Genomic DNA, 19,115 nt, shown 5'->3' with positions numbered 1-19,115 from the left:
CTCCAGCTCTGAATGGGAGAGACTGAAGTCCAGATGCAGACAAGGAATGATCATAGGATTCCCAAGTGTGGAAACGGTGAAGTTAGAACTGGAATTCCCGTCTCCTGCTTCTTCCCACTGACCTCTACCCCATCTAGTCCATGCTGGAAAAGCAGGTGTGATGGTTACTTTTACGTGTCAACTTGACTGGGCCAAACGATGCCATGATGGCTGGGAAAACATTATTTCTGGGTGTGTTTGAGAGGGTGTCACAGGAAGAGATTAGTAGTTGAATCTGTAAATGGACTGAAGGTTGTCCTCACCATTGCTGGTGAGCACAATCTGATCTGCTGAGGGCCTGAGCAGAACTAAAAAGCAGAGGAAGGACAAATGTGCTCTTTTTGCTTGAGCCCTGGGACACCGGTGAACTTATACCATCGGCTTCCCTGGTTCTTGGGCCTTTGAACTCGGAGTGAATTACACCAGCAGCTGTTCTGATTCTCTGCTGCAGACAGCAGATCATGGGACTTCTCAGCCTCTGTAACCACACGGGCCAATTCCTATAAGAAATCTCATATATACTTATATATATCCTATTGGTTCTGTTTCTCTGGAGAACCCTGATGAATACAGCAGGATATCCTAGGCTCTGGGGTCACACAGACTTCACTTTGAAGCCTGAATCCACTTTATACTTCGTTTGCCTCATCTGGGGAATGGATCACTGTACTGGGCTTGTTTTGATGGTTAAATGAGGAAGTGTACAGGAATTTTCCACTCAGTGCTTGGCACATGGTGATCACCCAACAAATGTCAGCTGCTTTTAACAACACAGATCCAAGGCTGGCTGTGACTTTGGTGGTTTGTCCCAATCCCGGGAAAAAAGGCACAGAATCCCTATAAACTGAAATACAATCCGTTTTCACCAGATTGTGATCTGTTTGCCCTTCAGACACTTGCTGCTGCTCAGTTTCAACTTAGACCCAGTCACAGCCAAATTCAAACATCACAGGCATGTGGATAATAACATACTCCCTTTTTGGTTGTTTTCCACATATGTGTATCTGACTGAATTAACTGATTGGTTACTACCATATGGGATCCTGAGACTAATTGGGGTCAAACCTCTGAGGCTGTCCAGCAGAGCAATTAGGATACAGCACTGCACTTCCATCCCATTGTGTGAATACTCTGGGCAAATCACTCAACCTCTCTGTGCCTCTGTTTCCTCATCTACAAAATGGGAATAAAAGAAGACCTACCTCTTATGTTGGGAGGATAAAATGAGATGCTGCACATAAAGTGCTTAGCCAAAGAAAACCCATCACGAGTCTTCAATGCTCGGGCCGTAAGTATGATTTGTATTTCCCATGCCAATCCTACCATCTCATTGTGGAGCTTGGTTCTAATCAGGAACAGGATATACAAATGTCACCTGCAGTTTATGGAGTCATAAAGTTGTATTAACAGCATTAGGCAGGCTGAAAGGAGGCCCAGGCTTTCTTCTCTCCTGTAGCCTGACCATTTGTAGCCAAGCAGGTTGGGATGGGATGCGGGAAAAGACCTGTATCTAGGAGTCTCTGAGACACTGAGTTTATAGGCTTGGATTTCTTACATAAACCAAGCTCTAGAGGATTAGAGCCTGAGGAAGAAGCGGTCTCTCTGGACTGTAATTTCCCATTCTCTCTGCTCTCAACCTTTCCTGGACTGGTGGTAAGAGATTTCCTGTTGTCTGACTGCTTAAGGGTAAAGATGTCCATTCTTCTTCGAGGTGCCTGTTCTAAAGATGAGGAGGATGAGAAAGAGTCAGATATGTAAAGCAAAAAGTTCCAACCTATACTGTGTCTAAGGATCACAAAGTGAACTTGTTACGGTGTGGAAGCCTGGCTCTTACCTCCAAATGTCTAGATTCAGTCAGCCCCACCCAGCAATCTGCACCTTTTCTAACCATTAGCCAAGGGGATTTGATGCAGAATCATTCCTGAACCTCACTGTAAGAAACATTGTTCTTACCTGTGCTCACATCACTATTCTGATCAATATTCTGTTGCTCTGAAGCTTGTTGCTCAAGCAAGAAAATATTGGCTCTGGGTTTGCAGGGACTGCCTATGTTCAACCCATATTCAGTGCACCATCCATCCTCCCCAGCCAGGTCATTTCCTGAGATAGGCTTTAATATCAAGAAACACTTTCAAATCCCACTTTTAAAATCACTAACTTTTCAACCAAGAGAAGAAACAGAAAAAAAGCATCACATTTGAGAAAAAAGATACCGTTTAAGAAATGAAAAAGATTGTGATCTTCAGATGCCAAACTTACTGAGTTGGTCAGCTGAAGAACAAAAGGTATTTAAAACCTAGTGGCCAATTTGGAGAAAATTCAATTTAGAATTGATTTCTACTATGTAGACCAAACATGGAAGGAGGTAGCCTGGTGTAACAGAGAGAAGAGATATTTCTATTGGAAGACTTTGGTTTGAATCCTGGCTCCATCAGTCCAGCTATGTGATCTTAACCTCTTTGAGGCTGGTTTCCCGATGGGAATAAGGGTGTGGTCAACATTAGTGATACTGTATATAACCTGCTTAGCCCACTTATTAGTACTAGTCATGATCACTGCTACTGTCATTTATCTTTTCTCACCTTCAATCAATAAGATGGGGAACATGATGGTACTACAACTTTGTTGTAAGGGTTATTCAGTTACATAATTCATAGGCTAAACATTTAGTACATACGATATACCAGGTACTGCTCTAGGTACTTTACATGTATTAACTTATTTAATCTCCACAACAACCCTATGAGGTTCTCCCCATTTTACAGATGAGGAAACTGAGGCTTAGAAGGATCAAGTATATTACTCAAGCTATAAAGGGGTGAAGCTGGCCTATTAAAGGTGAAGAGCTCAGCTCAGTACCTGGCCCACAGTAGAGTCTCAATAATGGGTAGTATTCGTGGTGTTGTATGCAGAGAGGACCTTTCCTAAGGGCTGCCTTGGGAGTATCAGAATCATGCCTGGCTGGAGATTCCACCCTGGTCACCATGTTAGTACTGATGGAAGTTCATTCTTTCATGGAGATGGGTTCAGGGTTGCCCTGGCAGACAAAAAGAAATATCTCTGAGCTACAAGCTGCAAACAGGAGTGGACATATATTTAAATAGGGGTTGAGTCACATTCATCCCATGTGGTCCCCAAATTAATGATACCTGTCCACAAAGAAACTGAATTAACTGTCATACTTAGAAAATCTCCTTTTTAGTCCTGAGAGAATGATTATGCTGCAAAGAAGCAGTTCTTAAGTCTGGCTGGGAAAAAAGAAATCTTTTGTAAGTTATATTTTGATGGGCCAGCATGAGACACAATAAAGGCAGTGATATTTAAATTGATCAGGGACAGATGTTTAACATATTTTATGTAAGAGTTGTAGACACAGTTAACTGCCAAAACAGACTGTTTCCTGAAACATTGGACAGATGGAACTAAGAAGATGTACTCCTGAGGAGTTTAAACTCCTCAAAGTGACCCTAATTAAAAAAAAAAGTTAGCTTTGATCAAAGCACTTCAGTGATTTTTAATTCTTTTGTTTCTGTACTTGGTTCACTTTGTCACGGCTACAAAGGTATTCGGGATGCAAAATTTCTCTCTTCCTCTCCTTCTCTCTCTCTGTATGTGTTACACATGTGTGAGTATTCCTAGTTTCAAAAGCATGCTTTGTTTTATTTTCTTTCTATCATTCACTGTGGGAAAATTGAGTGTGCTGTACACATTGTTGGCTGTCTCCCCAGCATGTGCTCCCCTCCCCTCTCCTCAACAGTCCCTGATTTCCATTTAGGGATGTGGGGATCCAGGGATGTCGATTCCACTTTCAGCGCCAAATCTTGTCACTATTCTGCTGGAAAGCCTTTGATTGTTCCTTTTCTTATTCAGAGCAAAAACCCCCAAAGTCTTTCCATTGGGCTGCAAGACTTGATACAGTCCCACCCTGTTACCTCAACCTCATCTCTTACAGCTACCCGCCGCCCTCTCTCTGCCCCTTAACACTGACCCCTTGGTCTTCCTTAAACACACCAGGCACTTCTATGTCTCCAATAAACTCCCACCTCTAGGTCTTCTTTAACTCTCTGATCTATTACAATAAAGCAAGTGAAGATCGACTGAGTTGAACAATTTCTCCCCAATCCTGCGTTTTTGTTCACATTAAAAAAAAAAAAAAAACTCCAAAAAATAAGATTAATTTTAAGCATTCACCATTAAATGCTTCAAGAGGAGCGTTCACCAACATTCTGTCCTGGTAAGAATTTAAGAGGATGTGTATGAAGTCTTTCTTCTTGTTTTCCTAAAGAACAATATGCAATTCAGTTGCGGAGAGAAGGCTTTGTTGAAAGCAACTGAAAAAGTTATTTACTGGGCGGGGTTTCGGTCTTGCTGCATTTACATGGCATTGGCTATTCAGCGGATATTCACTTAATGAAACTTAAAAATAAAAACATCTGGAAAGGGTGCCCACCAATGCCTGCTTCACCATTTCAGCTTTCTGGCTTGGCTCAAGTAATTTTAATGTTATGTTAACTCTACTTGGGTCTTGAAAGAATTCATATTCTATAATCTGGCCCTCTCAACTGCTCCAAGTTTTGGAAATAAGCCCATGAATTTAATGAAATACTTAAAATAATACTCCAAGAGACTTACATCTTGATAATTATGCAAGGAGCTGTACTTCAGGTATATGACATGTTTCTAAAATGACGCATTTTGCCTAGAGTCCTGATTGTTGCACTTGAAATGAGCTATGGTTACCAGGATCAAATTTAAACAGAGTTCGCAATTCACAGATGACCCAAAGTGAAATTCATGCAACTAACAGGGGGGAGGGATGGTGCTACCACTCTCTTGAGTTTGCCTTATAATGACTCTGTTTAATTTCCTGTTTTAAAGAGAGAACTTAAATGGAATTTCTTCTTAAGGGATGGTTTGGTTTAAACCTGATCCTCTCAAATGCTTTCCTAAATCCCTCCTTTGAGGATTTGGACTCCGGACTCACCTGAAGGTATCATTTCAGTTCTTGGATGAGGGACACGCTCTTCATCATTCCAGAGCAACCCGAGAAAGTCCTTCTCTGCCACAAATGGCACCAGCAAGTGTACAAAGCTCACTTTGTTCTGTGGGAAATGAAAATGTATTTTTAACAGTGCATCTTTGGACTGAGATAGGGAGAGCCTCCACCTGGACATTAACGCAAGTCAGAATCACTAACGTTCACAATAGCAGTCAGCATTGCTGTTAACGCAGTTGGTGTTCAATGTCTCTGGGCCTTGTTTCATTCAATAACACAGTATCTGCATTTGCTAGCACTCCTCATCTGGACTTTTTGCTATTAAACTCAGTTAGGAAAACTAGAGTCAAATCAGAGAGTCTAAAGTCAAGGCTTTCATACTTCTTTCGCCATGGGAGGTTAGTGGAGCAAAAGATCTCCCAGCCAATCCAACCAGGCTCTTAACCCACCTTCCACTGAAAAGACGGTTCAGTGATAACAATGAAGGGTCAGTATCTAAGCAAATTCTTTGGGATTGTGTACGTGTTGGTTTTAGCAATTCAGTAAGGAAGACTCATTTTGAACCACAACACAAAAGATACGTACAAGTGGAGTTACTGGAAAGTTACAGGCTAGACATACTGCTTATACTATTAGGAATTCCTAAACAATGTCAAATTAAGCCAGCAACCCCCACAAACTCAATTAATCTTGTGAGGCTAAACCAAGAGTAATTTAAGATAAAAAAACACCACTAGGAGAAATTGAAAATTATAGGCAGGTAAGATAACACAGTATCATGTATTCTATTCCCACAGCTCAGGGGTTCCACGATCAGAACTGCAAGTGAAACCCTGCATGGCAGGCAGCTTTCCTAGAATTCAGAATTAAAAGCCAGAGTAATCTAGTTCTAATGAATGAATATCAAGTTTTAAGAAGTCTGAATAACTAACTTCTTAAGTTACTATGAAGTAGCCCTTAACCATACATTAAAATAACAGTCCATGGAATTACAAATCATTTGGCCAGAAGCATCCTTCACTGCCCACCCCCAAATATATTAAAAGAATTTAACTTTCTATTTTGTGATAACTGTAGATTTGCATGCAGCTGAAAGAAATAGCATGGAGAGGTCCAATGAACCCTTTACTCAGTTTCTCCCAGCGGTAATATGTTGTAAAACAATAGTGCAATGTCACAACCACAATTTTGACACTGATACAATCAACATACAGTGCATTTCCATCAACACAAGAATCTCTCATGTTGTCCTTTTATAGCCATATCCACTTGTCTCCCACCTCCATCCTCTCCTTCCACCTGGGCAACCAATAACCTGGTCTCCATTTCTACAATTTTCTCATTTCAAGAATGTTAATCAGTAGAATAATGCAGTATGTAACCTTTTGGGAAACTGCCAAATTGTTATCCAGAATGACACTGTACCATTTTACATTCTCACCAGAAATGTATGAATGGTCCATTTTCTTTACACCCTCTGCAGTATTTGGTCTCTCTCTCTCTTTTTTTTTTTTTTTTTTAACATTTTTTATTGATTTATAATCATTTTACAATGTTGTGTCAAATTCCAGTTTGGTCTCTATTTTTAATTGTAGCCATTCTGATAGGTGTATAGTGATACTTTATCATGGTTTTAATTTGCATTTTTCTAATGGTCGATGACTTGAACATCTTTTCATGCATTTGTTGCCATCAATATATCCTCTTCAGGGAAATGTCTTTTGCTCATTTTCTAATTGGCTTTTTTTTACTACAGAGTTTGAGAATTCTTTTATAGTCCAGAAACTATTACTTTTAATTGGTGGATATAGACAATTTATATTTAAAGAAATTATATGTTAGGGCTTAAGTCTGTCATTTAAATTTTTTTCTGTGATTTTGATATCTTCATTTTCTTTTTCTTGACTTTTATGAGTTACTTGAATATTTTTCAGAATTTCATTTTGATTTTAATAGCTATTTAAACTGCTGCCTTAGGTATTACAATTATATATACACAACTTCCCATTCTACTGGTGTCATCATTATACCAGTTTAAGTGGAGTGCAGGAACCTTCTCTCTCTTTACGTCCTGTTAGCCTGTTCCCTTTTTACAATATACGTGTCTTAAAATAGTTCCTCTCCATACACTTAGAACTCCATCAGACATTATTGTAGTTTTTTTGTTTGTTTCTATCATTAAACATAATTTAGAAAACTCAAAAAAAGGAAAGTCTTTTATATTTACCTATATTTTTGCTTATAGTCTTTTCTTTCCTGATGTTCTGAGTTTATTATTTTCTTTCTCTTTAGAGAACTTTACTTAGCCATTATTTTAGTCACAAATTCTCTTTGTTAAGAGAATTGTCTTGATGTCCTTTTTATTGCTGAATAGATATAAGATTCTGAGTAAACAGTTCTTTTCTTTCAGTACTTGAAAAATGTTGTTTCACTTCCTTCTTGTCTCTGTGGTTTCTGATGAGAAATACAGTGTCATTCAAATTGTTTTTCCCCCATAGGTATCATTTCTCTCTTGTTAATTTCATGACTATTTGAGTTTAATTGTTAGAAGTTGGACCATTGTGTATCTTGTGAATTGTGGGGGGTTTATCTTGTTCAGAGTTTGCTTAGGTTCTTGAGTCTGTAGGTTTATTTGTTTAGCCAGTTTGGGAAGTTTTCAGCCATTAATTCTTCCAAGTACTTTTTAGCCCTGTACTTTTCCTTTGATGAAATGAATGTTGTATTACCATAGATTTCTGAAGCTCTGCTCATTTTTGTCAGTCTATTTTCTCTCGTTTGTTCAGATTGGTTAATTTCTATTATTCCATCTTCCAGTTCATGGATTCTTTCCTCTGTCCCTTCCATTCTGCTGTTGAGTTTTAAATATCTGATTAATGTGTTTTGCAGTTCTAAAATTTCCATTTGACCCTTCGTGTGTGTGTGTGTGTGTGTGTGTATTTTTTTTTTTTTGCTGAGACTTTTATTTATAAAATTTGTTTTAATTTTGTTCATGATTGCTCACTGAAGCATTTTTATGATGGTTGCTTTAAATGCTTTATCAGATAAATCCAACACCACTACCATCTTTGTATTAACATATATTGAGTGTCTTCATTGTTTGAGATCTCCCTGGTTCTTGGTATGATGACTGGTTTATGATTAGACATGGGTATTTGGGTATTATGAGACTCCGAATCTTATTTAAAGCTTCCGTTTTGGCTGGCTTCTTCTGACAGTATAGCGCTTCCCCTTTATCTGCCACAAAGCCTTTGAGATTCATCCATGCTATTCTATATACAAACAGTTCATTCTTTAAGTAAAAATCACTGAGTAGTATTTCACTCTAGATATATATCTCAGTTTATTTACTCATTCCTTGTTGAAGGAAACCTAGTTTCTAGTTTTTTGGTGATTATGAATAGAGGTCCTATAAACATGAGTATTTTATGATTTTCAACAAGCAGACCCCATTCATATTTTATTAAATAACATCTATATTTGGAGCTACTGTAAATGGTACTTAATTTTTTTTTTTAGTTTCAATTTTGCATTGCCAGTATATAGTTTGATTTTCTTATATTGTTACACTGCAATGTTGTTAAACTCATTTATTAGGTGCAGGAGTTTTTGTATAGATTTTTTTGTAACTTTCTACATAGACAATCATGTCATTTGCATATAGGGACAGTTTTATTTTTTCCTTTCCAATGTGCATGCCTTTTCCCTTTTATTGTCTTCTTGTATTGGCTAGGGCTTTCAGTATGATGTTGCAAAGGGGTGGTAAGAGTGGACATTCTTGCCCTGTTTCTGATCTTAGAGGAAATATTCAGTCTTTCACCAGTAAATGTGATGTTGGCTGAAGGTGTTTTTTGTAGATGCCTTTATAATGTTGAGAAAGTTCCATTTTATTCCTAGATTGTTTTATAATGTTGAACTTTTTGTATCAATTAAAATGATTATGTCATTTTTCTTCATTAGACTGCTAACATGGTAGGTTACAGTGACTCACATTCAAATACTAAACCAGTGTTGTATTCCTGAGATAAATCCCATTTGTTCATGGCATGTTATCATTTTATACAGCGTTGGATTCAATTTGCTAATATTTTGTTGAGGATTTTTATCTATGTCCTTGATATTGGCCTACAGTTTTCTGTTTTGAGAATTGCCTGTTTGGTTTTGCCACCAGGTTGACACTGGTCTGATTAAATGAGTGAGGAAGTGTTCTCTCCTCCTCTATTTTTCTGGAAGAGATTGTGTGGAATTGGTGTTAAATCTTCAAATGTTTGGTGGAATTTGCCAGTCAAACAGATGAGCCTGGAGATTTCTTTTTTATAATCTATTTTAAATACAAATTCAATTTCTTTAATAGTTTTAGGACTGCTCACATTATCTATTTCATCTTGGTAAGTTTGATAGCTTATGGTTTTCAAGGAATTGGTCCATTACTTCTAAGTTGCTGAATTTATATGTAAAGATTTTTGGTGCCATTCTATTATCCTTTCAGTGTTTGTGGAGTCCGCACTGATAATCCTCCTCTCATTCCTGATATTGCTGGTCTGTTCTCATTTTTTTTTTCTTTGTCAGTCTTGCTAGAGAATGATTAATTTTTACTGCTCTTTAGAAAGAAACAGCATTTGGTTTTATCGTTTTTCTATATTGTTTTTCCATTTTCTATTTTATCAATTTCTGCTCTTACGTTTATAACTTATTTCCTTTTCCTTGCTTTGGATTTGTTTTGCCTTTCTAGTTTTAGTTTCTTATTGTGGAAACTTAAGAGTATTGGTTAAAAACTTCTCTTCTTCCCTAATATAAGTATTTAATGCTACAGGTTTCCCTTTAAGGACCACTTTAACTGCATTCCACAATTTTTAAAATGTTTTATTTCATTTGCTTTCAGTTTGAAATATTTTCTAATTTCCCTTGAGACTTCCTTTTTGACTTATGGATTATTTAGAATAGAGTGGTTTAATTTCCAAATACTTGGAGAGTTTTTCTGCTGTTTTTCTTTTAATGATTTCTAGTTTAATTTCATCATCTATTTCCCTACCTTTTTTGGGAGGGGGTTATCTAAACATCTTCAGCATTCCACTTAAGTTTATCTCTGTGATTCTGATTTTATCTCTTAACATAAAGTGATAGCTCTAATGATTAAAGTATATGCATACTTGATGTCCCACACTTTATTTAGAAGTAATATTTTAATACTTCTTGAAGTGAAATGTGGAAACTTTACAACTATGTAGGTGTTATTATATCCACCCTTTATATTATAGTTGTGTTATTTATCATATCATATACATTAAAAACCCTACGTATGATGTTGCAACTTTTGCTTTCAGTCATCAAGTATATTTTAAAGAACCCAGTTGAGAGTTCTTTATATTTACCAGATACTTACTATTTTTTATTGCTTTTCCTTCACTCCTGATGTTTCAATTTTTTCTTCTAGTGTCATTTCCCCTCTGGTGAAGAATCTCCTTTGGCAATTATTTTAGGGCAGATGTGCTGGCAATGGATCCTTTTACTTTTCCTTCACTGAGAATATTTTTATGTTACCCTCATTCCTCAAGGATTTTTTCCCACTGGATACAGAATTCTCGGTTAGCAGTTCTTTACTTTCAGCACTTTAAAAACATGTTACTTTCTTCTTGCCTCCATGGTATTCTGATGAGAAATCAGCAGTCATGTGACTCATTGTTGTCCTCTAGGTAATGTACTGTTTTTCTCTGGCTGCCTTCAAGAAATTTTCATTGTCTTCAATGTAGTAATTTGGTTACGTTTAGTCTTGAATTTCTTTGGCTTTCTCTAGTTTGAGTCTTGACAAGCTTCTTGAATCTGTAGATAAATGTCTTTTGCCAAACTTGGGAAGTTTTCAGCTACTGTTTCTTCAAATATTTATTCAGCACTGTACTCCTCCTTCTCTTCTCCTGGGACTCTGATGACATAAATGTTAGACCTTTTTTGTTAGTGATCCAAATGTCCCTGAAGTGTTGTTCATTTTTAAAAAATTTTTTTCTATTGTTCCTCATAATTTCTATTGACCTATCTTCAAGTTCACTGTTTTTTCTGTCATTGTCAATCTGCTATTGATCTATATAAGGAGGTTTTTTTTTTTTCTTGGTTATTGCATGTTTCAGTTCTTAAATTTCTATTTGGTTCTTTTTTATACTTTCTATTTCTTTGCTGAGACATTGTATTTCTTAAATTTATTTCAAAAGTGTTTGTGATTGCTTGTTGGAATATTTATATAATAGCCTCTACTGAAGTCTTAGCCAGATAATTCCAATATCTGTGTCATTGTGGTGTTGATGTCTGTTGATTGCCTTTTCCATGCAGTTTGAGGTTTTTCTCATTTCTTGTACGTACAGTAATTTGAATGTATTTCGAGCATTTTGAATATTATACTATAAGACTGTGTCATTTAAACTGTTGATATTTTTCTTTTAGTAGGCAATAATCAAAGTGGTTAGGTTCAGACCACAAGTTCCAATCTATGATACTGTTTCCAATATTAGTTCATCTTTTAAAGCCTTTGCAGTGCTGTTAGGATCTGTCCGACATTCATGTTACTCAGTGGTTAATTTTAGACCTTGGCCATGGTCTATCTGTTAGTTCAATTATCACAGTCTTTGGTTTGCTCAGAATCAGAATCCGCACACATAGCTCAGGGTGAGTCCATGTGTTCATAAATCACTTTATGGGGATTCTTTATTGAGTTTCTCCTCTGCAATCTCTCTGGGTGCTTTCATTTCCCTTGGGTACCTCTTTTTGGCCCTCTAGTCTGATGGTTGGGCTTTAGTTACTCTTTCTGTCACGCATATCTATGACTACACCCATGTCTGGGCTCAAGCAGCAGAGGACAGAGAAAGAATCAAATGCTACAACTTAATAGTAAAAAAAAGAAAACAAACAACCCAATCCAAAAATGGGCAGAAGACCTAAACAAGCAATTCTCCAATGAAGACATACAAATGGCTAAAAAGCACATGAAAAAAGGCTGAATATCACTAATTATCAGAGAAATGCAAATCAAAACTACAACGAAGGATCACCTCACACCAGTCAGAATGGCCACCATTCAAAAGTCCACAAATAATAAATGCTGGAGAGGGTGTGGAAAAAAGGGAACCCTCCTACACTGTTGGTGAGAATGTAGTTTGGTGCAGCCATGATGGAAAACAGTATGGAGATTCCTCAAAAGACTAAACATAGACTTATCCTATGATCCAGAAATCCCACTCCTGGGCGTATTTCCAGAGGGACTCTTAATTAAAAAAGATACATGCACCCCAATGTTCATAGCAGCACTATTTACAATAGCCGAAACATGGAAACAACCAACATATCCACTGACAGATGACTGGATAAAGAAGTTGTGATATATTTATACAATGGAATACTACTTGGCCATAAAAATAATAAATTGATGCCATTTGCAGCAACACGGATGGACCTGGAGATTGTCATTCTAAGTGAAGTAAGCCAGAAAGAGAGAGGAAAAATACCATATGATATCACTTATATGTGGAATCTAAAAAAAAAGAGAAAGAACTTATTTACAAAACAGAAAATGACCAACAGATATACAGAACAAACTTATGTTCACCAGGGCGGGAAGAGGAATGGAAGGAAAAATTGGGAGTTCAAAATTTGCAGATACTAACTAATACATATAAAATAGATAAACAACAAGTTCATATTGTATAGCACAGGGAACTATATTCAGTATCTTGTAGTAACCTATAATGAAAAAGAATATGAAAATGAATATATGTATGTTGATATATGACTGAAGCATTATGCTGTACATTTTGACATGACATTGTAAACCAACTATACTTCAGTAAGAATACACACACATACACACACACACACACACACACACACACACACACACACAAAATAATCAAAAGCAATGGAGAGGGCACTTCACTGTCTTAGCATCACATCTCCAACTGTTGAAGAGAAAGGTGCCCTTCCTCAGAGTTTTGGCTTCTGCTAGCTCCAGCTACAGTTTCTGTCATTGCCATATGGGATTGCCTAGGGAACACGGTGGGAGAGAACCAAGGGAAGAAAGAAAAGAAGGTAAAACAAGATTTCCACACTGTGTCCAAGCATTAGGAGGCCCCTTTTCCTTCTCAAGCCGGGACTAGAAGGCTGCTCCTGAAGCTCTGTCTGCACCTTAGTGCTCTCTTTGGGGTTTTAGGCTGCACTGTGTTCAGGCCAGGGGATGCTGAAAGGGAAAAATTAATAAAGCCACAGCCATTTTGGTGGCACTTCAAATTCTAGTCTTCTTTCCTAGTCCACCTGTTACTAATCAGTTTTCAGAGTCCTCAAATAGCTGCTCTATGCATTCTGTCCAGATTCTACAGCTGTGTTAGACAGAAGATACAGGGTAGGGTGTGCTTATTCCATCTTATCTGGAGCAAGAACTTTAATACATGCATTTTTTGATTCATTGAACAGCTACATAAAAAGTCCGACACCACATTTGAGTATCACTGGTCAAAAGCAAGGTGGCTCAATCTCCCATTTTTTCTAAGAAAAGGACAATGATATGTTTATCAGTCTTTTTGCCATGACACAGGTACCATTAATTAAAAACTTCTGGCTTAAGATCTTAGATTCAGTAAGCATCTTAAAAACAAAACAAAACAACTACATACCTGGATGATATTACTTTAGCTCTTAGTTGAAATGTACTCAAGACAGTGATTAAAAACAGACTTTGGTTTTTATCCAAAGTTGAGAAGAGAAAAAGTAATCTAAAGTTTGCTTTGTTATCTTTTGCAACTCTGCTTTGGAGGACGTTGCTCATTTTGTTCCACGTTGTTTAAATAAAACATTCCTCTTTGAATTTCATGTAAAGAAAAGGTTCATCACATCTTATGAACTCACATGCTTCTTATATGACTTAGGCTTTCTTTGTGTCCTGCCTTTCAGGAATAGCAGAACCTCATGTACTCTTTGTTCTGGCTCTCCTTAGCTAGTATTCCTGAAACAACTGTCTTTCCTCTATTATGTTACATGGGTCTTATTATTTTATACTTATTTTACTGATAGAGACTAAGTCATAAATGACTAAGAGGCAATGGTAGGATTGTTAGCCTCCTCTCTCCTTTTTCTTTGCCATTTCTTCTGTGCTTTTTTATTATGTTCTTGAAAAACATGTAGTGTTGACTCTGGGTGATGAACACATAGGATTTTACAATATAATCATATCTATCTTGTATATTCTTGAAATTCTCCATAATAAAAAAGAAAAGTTAAAAATCAATGAAATGATAACAGTGTGGCACTGGTACAAGAATAGAAAGATAATTATTGAAACACAACAGGTGGTCTTGCAACAGACCTAGCTAGCACACTGCACTCTGACACACATGTTGAAGATGCAATCATACATCAGTGGGGAATATTTTTAACAAACAGATATCTGGCAATGGGTTAGTTATTTGAGGGTAAAAAGTTTACTTTTCACTAAATATAAAATCTCAAAATCAATTCTAGATACCTCTAAGAGTTAAATGGAAAAAAGTTAAATCATAAATATCTAAAAAAGGAAGTGATTATTGACTATTTGGAAAACTTTTTAAGAACAAAAGTCAACAATCCTGAACGTTAAAGATTTTAATCACTTATTTAAACGTGTCACATTTTGTATTTTGAAAATAAAAAATACAATTAATAATCTGACAAGAAACTAGGAATAATATTTGCAGCAAATATCACTGGCAAAAGGTAAGTATTCTATATTACTGTTAAATAAATGAATAAAGTGAATAATAAGACTCAGGTAGATAAACAAGTATCTTGACAATTTATAAAATAAAAATGGCTAACAAACATGTAAAAGAAACATATTCTTTATTAATAAGCTACTTAAGAGAAATCAGAATTACTAGATATAATTATCTATCCAAGGACAGAAATTTAACCAAGTTATTTTGTTAAGAGTGTTAAGCTTTAAAATACTGCACGTATGAGTCAGTAAATTCACTTCTATGAGTTTATTTCAAGGATATAATAATATAGAGGTGAATTATATACTGTACAATTATATACAGTTTATTATATATTGTATATGTAGTATACATACTATGTATACATACTATACATACAATTATATAAAAACATATGTATTTATATACTATATATAACTATATATCATATATGAATTATGTTATATAATATATATGAATTATAGATATATGAATATAAGTATGCAATTACATGATAAAGACTTTAGAGCAGCTATTACACACAAGATCCAACAAGCAACTGCGCACACTTGAAACAAACAAAAAATAGAACATTTCAGCATAGAAATAGAAAATACAAAGAACCAAACAGAAACACACACACAACACATACACCAACATTTACTGAAGTCTTAGAAAAATCTGGAAACAACATAACTGTCCAAAGCTATAATAATGGATCAGTAAATAATAGCATATCCATATAAATCTATTTTGTAGTTAACATGAAATAATGTTTCAAAGCATTATTTTTCTCCCGGGGTTTGGAATATGCAAGGCACGGTTATAAAGTTTCTTTTTGGAGTGGTGAAAAAAGTTCTGGAAATAGATAGTGGTAATGGTTACACAACACTGTGAATGTACTTAATGTCACTAAGTTGTACACTTAAAAATGGTTAAAATGATATATTTTATGTTATATATATTTCACAATGATAAAAAGGAATTGTTTGGTGATAAAGGAAAATATTTACAATAAAAAAAATCCAGATGCTGTTTTAAAAATGAAGATGTTTGTATTCATATTGTAGGGAATCCATTGCTATTTTTCCTTTCCATTAAAATGTACTGATTCACAATCAGTGATATAGATCCAAATCATCTCAGGTGGTTAAAAAAATCTACAGATGCCCAGGGTCCATTCACTTCATATATACTAAGTCATTTTCAAGGAAAAGCTTGTTTTTACTTTATTTTAAAATTACGTTAAAAAAATAAAATCTACAATTGACTTTAATGTATGTCCCTGAGTATGAACTATTCTTTTATTTTTTCCTTTTTCAGTTTCATTAGGTAGAATTATTACAGTTTGACTGCACATACACATTATATTGTATGAACGAACGATTCTTTTAGATTATAGGTTTTTAAGACAGGAATTGAGAGGAAATGATAATTATAGTATAATTATAAATATATCCAAGGGGGAAAAAAGGCACACAAACCAAATATATATACAGATTTACCGAAAAGTCATCTGCAGAAATCCTTGTGAGATTGGGTAAAAGATGTCTCACATTTCACTAGTTATCTATTTTGTGTGTGTGTGTTTCTTCAGGTTTCCTACAGAAGTATTAGATATATAAACGGCAAAAAATTTACAGTAGGTAAATCAGTCAATGAATTCCTTTTGAAGAAGAGAGGTTTCCCAATTTAAAACCAGGAGAGTTCCCTAAATCCCAACTTCTACTACACCGAGTGTTCTTGCCTCTGCAGCCAAATGTCTTGTCTGTGACCAGTCAGCTAAAAAGTGAAAAAGACTATCTCTGTTGGGGTTATAAGATGACAAGTGACTGATTACCACCCCCTGCCTTGTCCTTTTCCTTCTCTGCCTTGCCCACTACTACCACTGAGTCTGCAGGCTATTTTGGTGTCAGTCTTCTGTTTAGATTCAGGGGTACACCTACACAGGTCCTTGGGGCTGCTTCTGTGGGGGTGGCTTCTTTATTTTGATTTCACCTCTTCCTTACCTTACGGGCTTAAAATTAGTCAGGCAGAGCCTCAAAACAACCAAATCCAGAGACTCAGACATCTGGCCAACACTTTGGTTTGTGTAAAATACGTTCTTTCCTCTCGTTCACTATAAAAGACCATGCCCACCTCCCTCCGACTGTCATTATACCACATCCTTTTTCTTGGTGTAAATGACTTTTTTCAGATGAGGGTTAACCATTTCCCAACTTTAATAATGCAAAGCCTAACCTGGTTTTCCATGATAATGTATCACTGTAATATTTATGGTTACATTGAAAATGATGAACTTCAAGTTTAGTTTTCTCCTTTCCTATTAGAGGACAGAGCCTCGGGTGCACAATCTGAGGGTTAACCTGTGTTCACTGCCTAGCAGCATGGCTTGCTTATTGCAAGGTGTTGGTTAGTGTTCTTGTATGGGTTTCTTAACTCCCACACATTTTTATAGAGCTGTTATAAGATGCGGGTTGGAGAAATGTCACAGCGAAAGAAAGACATTTAGGAAGGAGGAGGACTTTGTAATATTTGAGTTTATGAGTGTAGAATTTGAAGGGCAACAGGTTGGTCATGTCTCTTCCAAAACACCTTCCAAATTTAGGAGCCGGAGAGGCAGTCATTTAGGAAAGGTTTTGAGATCCAAACCAAGTGATTTTTTCGTGCTGGATATTTTCCATTTGCTCTCCAGATCGACTCTGTCTACTTCTTTACCAACCTCTGTGGTCCCAGGAGGCTGACCCTCATGGCCTCTACCCAGAGGCTCCCTTGCTCTCTGACTTTCTATTGAATGAAGCCAATCACGGATGTCATCAAGAGATCTGAGAGTGAAGTCACAATGCTTATTTTCCTTCTTCTATCCTTGTCCCCTCCTTGTTCCTTCTTCTTCTTCAGTGGGTTTCCACTGAAGGCCCCATCTCCCATCAGGAAGCCCTGAAGTGCAGCTTGCACGCTCCTCTCCAGGTCCAGTGATTCTCAGGTTCTGCCTCCTGGCTCCTTCAAGTTTGGCCTGATACAGCCCCTCTGTAGCTAAGCACAAGGTTCTACAACACCCCTTACTGGTTTCCCTTAACCCTACCCACAGTTTTATAAACAACTCTGCATTTTTATTAAATGTTCCTCCACTGTCCCATGAGAGGGAGCCGTGTGTGTCCTGCCAAGACTCTGAGCCACACTTCTCTTGAAGTGAAGCAATCTTTTTCCCATTAAGGCTTGACTGAGGAGTGAAGCACGCCATCAGCCCACCGACTGGCAGTGATGGCTGCAAGATGAGGCCTTGCTCCAGGATCCTGTGGGATGAGGAATGCTTCACAGCAAACAAAAACCACGGGAAGCCAGATGGGCATATTGAAGTCAGTCAACATGCACAAAGGGCATGATGCCAGGGTTCACCCCCACCCCTCCATGATTCTTCAGATCCAAGTAGGCACAGCTTGAAAACTACTCACTCCTGAGAGTTTCCATCCAAAGCTCATACCAACATCAAATCAACCCAACATCCACCTTGAGAATATGGTAGGAGTTTTGGCTTAGGCAACCAACACAAGAGTGCGTGTTGACTATTTGTTGAACACTCTGTTACTCAAGTCTACAAACCCACCACATTTAATCTCCCCAATTCCCCATAGGGCCTATAGTATTACCACTTTACAGATGAAGAAAGCAAAGTCAGAGACTCTGCCTAGAATGACCACCAGAACCAGCATATTCACATGCAGGACTGAGGCTCAGAAGATTTAGAGACTGTTATCAGAGATCCGGCTTTGGAGATGAAAACCTTATAGTTAAGTTCTGGCTCTCCTGTTCCAACTGAGTGACCTTAACCCAACTTTCCCAAGCCTAAGTTTGCTCACCCACAAAGAAGATAAAACATTTTCTACATTTCAGGTTGATTGTGACTATTATAACAAAGTAACATGGAGGAAAGAATTCTTTACACTCTCATAAGCTATAAAAATATGATTTATTCCTGTGGTTGCCTTCTTCCTAATTCTCCTCCACCTTGAAGGTAACAAATCTGATTCCAGCCTCCATTTCCATGAGAAATCCAAAGATCGACAAGTGAGGTTTGACTTTCTCAACAGAAATGATCACAGTAATAACGGTATCAGTAAAAACAATAAAAATTATGCTTCCAATAACAACTCACATTCATTGACCACTTACTACAGGCCAGGCAGTTCACTTGGACTATCTCATTTAATCCTCAAACCCATTGTCTTTTTCTTGAATGAGAAAACCAAGATGCAGAGAGTTTAGATAACTTGCTCACAGTCACACTGCTGTGAAGACGCCTGGTCAGGATTTGAATTTACCTCTTCCTGGAAAGCTACACTTGATCTTAGCCAAAAGGCCGAGAATTGATAAAACAA

The 19,115-nt window shown here is 36.9% G+C and overlaps 1 long non-coding RNA gene across 1 annotated transcript in view; it reads right to left on the bottom strand.

Moving 5' to 3' along the window:
- Window positions 1-5,019: 5,019 nt before the first annotated feature.
- Window positions 5,020-19,115, bottom strand: part of LOC116657088 — a 63,125-nt gene continuing 49,029 nt past the window's right edge. The window contains exon 3 of the long non-coding RNA XR_004312022.1: window positions 5,020-5,141. This is a non-coding gene — a long non-coding RNA (uncharacterized LOC116657088). The remainder of the gene's footprint in view (window positions 5,142-19,115) is intronic.

The sequence above is a fragment of the Camelus ferus genome, chromosome 17, assembly GCF_009834535.1.
Source record: "Camelus ferus isolate YT-003-E chromosome 17, BCGSAC_Cfer_1.0, whole genome shotgun sequence".
Classification (NCBI taxonomy): domain Eukaryota; kingdom Metazoa; phylum Chordata; class Mammalia; order Artiodactyla; family Camelidae; genus Camelus; species Camelus ferus.
Note: the sequence above shows the minus strand (reverse complement) of the source record. Positions and strands in the feature narration are given on the sequence as shown.